We start from the raw sequence: 4,144 nt of genomic DNA, 5'->3' as shown, positions 1-4,144 counted from the left end.
ATGATGGGCATAGTGTTTAAACTTGTCCTTCTGATTCTCATGCTTTGCCCCCTAACATTCAACTCAAGCTTTCAGTACCTTACTTTTGTGCAACAATGGCCGAAAGGCTATTGTACTGTTAATCCAGCTAATCCAAGCAGACGTCGAAGAAACCCTCTACCAACCGTTTTCACAATCCATGGTCTTTGGTCGGGCAACTTCACCAAAATTTTGCAAAATTGCACAAAGACTTCATATACTAAACTACAGGTAATTTCTACAGGGCTTTCTTATGTCTTGAACATGAAATATGCACTTACACAGATTCACTAATGTAATTATCATTCTTGTAAGCAGAATTTCCAGGATTGGAACAATAGAAACTTACGGTGGCCAAACCATCGCCAACTTTGCAAAATTTTCAAGAGCCAAGGTTTCAATCATTTTGGGAACATGAATGGAAAGAGCATGGGACGTGCTCGGAAAACATGTATCCCGAAGCTACATACTTCAGCAGGACTATTCAGCTTAGTGCCTGTTTGATAACATAAAAAGTGCTGAAACTGAATTCATTCAGACATTCAGATGTTGTGGGTGTTTGATAAATAAAAATTCACCTGTTGAACTTATTAAGTGGTGCTGAATTTGTATGTATTTTTTTCAGCACAAGAATCGTAGCTGAATGCTTAATTTGATAAGAATCAAGAGATTTACTTCAACTACTTTATCTTATCTAACAAATATATCCCTGTTTGTTAATTACATTCAAAATCCTTATCTAATTAAACAACCTCATACTCCCTATTCAAAATCCTTATCTAATTAAACAAAACAACCTGATATTTTCTATTCAAAATTTTTTTTAACAATAGTGTTTTTTTGCAGTAATTATCATTCACAAATATTTATATTTTGATATATTTTTTTTGTGCAAATAAATAATATTTATGTGATGCAGCTTATCCACACACACGTGGCTTTATGACACCATATCGAAATATTAGATATTGGTTGTCTGATTTTCGAAATGCTTCTCATCCAAGATCAAAAGAAGAACGCTTTAACCAAGCACATGCAAGATTGAGAAATGTAATTGAACGTGCTTTTGGAGTATTACAAGCTCGTTTTCTCATTCTCAAAACGATGAAACCATACCCTTTTCCCACACAAAGAAACATTGTCATTATATGCATTGCTCTTCACAATCATTGTCATTTTCATACCTAACAATTTTAAGTTAATTAAATCATAAGTTCTATTTCCTTTTTGGATTAAAAGATAGAAGGACAAAATTGTACAATTTAGCTTATTAAGCATTAAGTTATGAATATTACAATATAAATAGATTCAGTATTAAGATTCAGACATTCATATATCTCTTTTCAGTGCTTAAAATTCAGCAAATTAATTATTTCAGTATTCATAATTCAGAATTCAGAATTCAAAATTCAGATTCAGTGTTATCAAACGGAGCCTTAGTCAAATACATAATATTTTGAACTATCTCGCCACAGGCAATATATGTCCCGGCAGCAATCCTACCGTAAGTTCTGTAAATTCTACAATTTACAGAGCTATCAGTAACCATGTGCCAGATTTGATGTGTGTGACTCCTCCCCGTCAAACTCCTCCCCGTCAAACTCCAGCCTTGGTAGAAATTGGCATTTGTTTCACTGCTACTATGACAACGATTATTGATTGTCCTTCACAATTTCTGCGAACTGGGAGTTGTGGCACGATAAGTTTCCCTACATAAATCATCTCACCATTTCCACCACACTTTAGTACTTCTGATTTAAAAATGGCATTGAACATCGTTATTGTGATGGAAGATCATGTAATAAATCAAATGAATTCTGAGATGAAGTGTGTGAAACAAGGATAATGAAGACAAGTAAAAGTTACAACATTACAAGAGAGCTATTATGGTATTATTGACTCGCTGTCGGATTTCATTCATTTGTCAGATTTTACATTTCAAACTGAAGCATCAAACTGAATTCAATCATTAAATTTAGTTTGTTTTCGTTGCTTAAGTATAAGTTTCTGCTGACATTCATCTATATGACCATGCCTTGAAACAAATTTTAAGGTTTAGGGTGACAAACAATGTGTGCAAACTAATTGCACCCAAAAGTTGTTAAAAAAAAGGGGAGATTTTTATAGTTCTATGAGATGTAGTCAGTTTACACTGTGTTTAGATTGAACTCAATGGAGCACTTATGCACCTCAACTATTCCTCCTTGTTAACCAATTTAGATCGTGCTGGAAATAATATGCACAAGAAATAGTTCACGCTCTAAAGCTGAATGTAGATGGATCTTTTTTGGGTAATCCAGGACCTTCAGAAGGAGTGAGGATTATACGCGACAATTTTGGTAATAAATTATTGGGGTTTTCAATTTTCTTCAGCCTTAAAACTAATACGGAGGCTGAATGTCTAGCGCTTTTAGATGGTGTATGCAGCTTTTGCCTCATTCAAGGTTACTATCAGGTGGAGGTGGACATAGGTTCCAAGATTTTGGTGCAAATGATAGGGCAAGACAATAGTTCCCTAGAAGGTCATTACCATTCTCCACCAAATTAAGAGTATGATTCAAGGAAAGAAATTTCACTTTTACTCGTGATAAGTGACTAATTTACGTAATAATTGTATAATATTTTATATTATTTTTAGTCACTTTAGTTATATTATTGGAAGAATATGAATCATTTTGGCTATAACTGGTGAAAAATGCTTTTAAGTGATTAAATGAGGTTTTTATCACTTTTTAGTAGGATTTTGTGTATTTTGACAGTTTTGACACATTTTCGTATTTCGACTAAAACTTGAGCTATAATGATCGGATTGGGATGATTCTTGAACCCATTTGAAGATAAGAGATAGATCTACAACTTTGGTGAAGACATCTGAATCCAGTTTGAAGGTTTTCCAGGTCAAAAAGCCGAAGTACAGAGTCAATTGCTATTGGTCGAAACTGAAACAAGGCATGGAGCAGGCAAGGGTATTTCAGTCATATCTCAGCCTACACAGATCCAAATGAGGTGATTCTTGATGCATTGGAAAGATAACTCAAAAGACTATAACTTTCATGTTTTAGACATGAGCTGGTTCAGCCTCTAACATCAAGGAAAGATCGGTTCAATTTGGGCCAAAAACAGAGCAAGTGATCCACACTCGGATCCACTATTCATCCGAACCCTCGGATGTTTCTAGGTTAGTGGAACTGAGCTCGGATCCATACGGATCCGAGGTACTGTAGCAGCTCGGATCACTGTAGCAGCCCAGATTTACTGTAGCAATCCGGCCGGAATTTGGCCGGATTTGTGGCCGGATTCATGGCCGGATTGTGGTCAGAAAAGGCTGCTATGTACGCGTAAAACTCAATTTCACCTCCACCAACTCACATGCGATGCTAGACATGTGAGAAACATTACCAGCTATAAGGAGAAAGTGTAAAGCTTCATTTCTTGACCACCTTTCATCATTAAATAGCTAAATTCATTGCAAGAAGTAAGAGAGAGATGATAGAGAAAGAGATGAGAGACATACGGGAGAAGTTTGGAGTGCAGAGATGTAGCTCTTGCATTTTCTGAGTAGTAGCAGTAGGTTAGTATAGAATAGAGTGTTATCCATTCTTGTTTATTAGCTAGATGAAGAAGAAAATGGAGGATGAAGAAGGCAAGGAGATGAACTCATGTGACAAGGGTTACATTCATTCCAAACTCTTTATCTTTTGTACTTGATTCCAAGTTTAGTTAATATACAAGTTCTGAATTTTGTGTTCAATATGTGTCTCTAAAGTTTATGCCTTGGGTTTGGTTGAACTTTCTATAATTGTTAGTGTTTATTATTTGGTTATTTGATTGCTATGATTTGAGCAAGTTATTTAGCACTTTGGCTCTTTAAATCATGATTAATCTGGTACCATTAATTGTGATTATCTAAGGTGTTGTTTCTGCAATGAAAATTGAGATTTAACACTAGTTCAAGAAGTGCTAAACATAGGGAGTACACTCACGAAAGTAGAGGTGCACTTATGTGGTTTTTAGTGATTCATTTCATGTAATTTCATTGAAGAAATGAACTTGTACCTAATTTCATAACCATGAAAATAGGTATGGATTAGTTATGGGTATAGTTGATTCACTACGAAAGTAGGTT

General features: G+C 35.1%; 1 pseudogene; it reads left to right on the top strand.

The window, feature by feature from the left end:
• LOC113735800 (ribonuclease S-2-like) lies at window positions 1–1,735 on the top strand (annotated as a pseudogene).
• Window positions 1,736–4,144: the final 2,409 nt, after the last annotated feature.

Source organism: Coffea arabica, chromosome 1c (assembly GCF_036785885.1).
Source record: "Coffea arabica cultivar ET-39 chromosome 1c, Coffea Arabica ET-39 HiFi, whole genome shotgun sequence".
NCBI classification, from domain to species: Eukaryota; Viridiplantae; Streptophyta; class Magnoliopsida; order Gentianales; family Rubiaceae; genus Coffea; species Coffea arabica.
The sequence above is the reverse complement of the archived record's forward strand: the minus strand, read 5'-3'. Positions and strand labels throughout refer to the sequence as shown.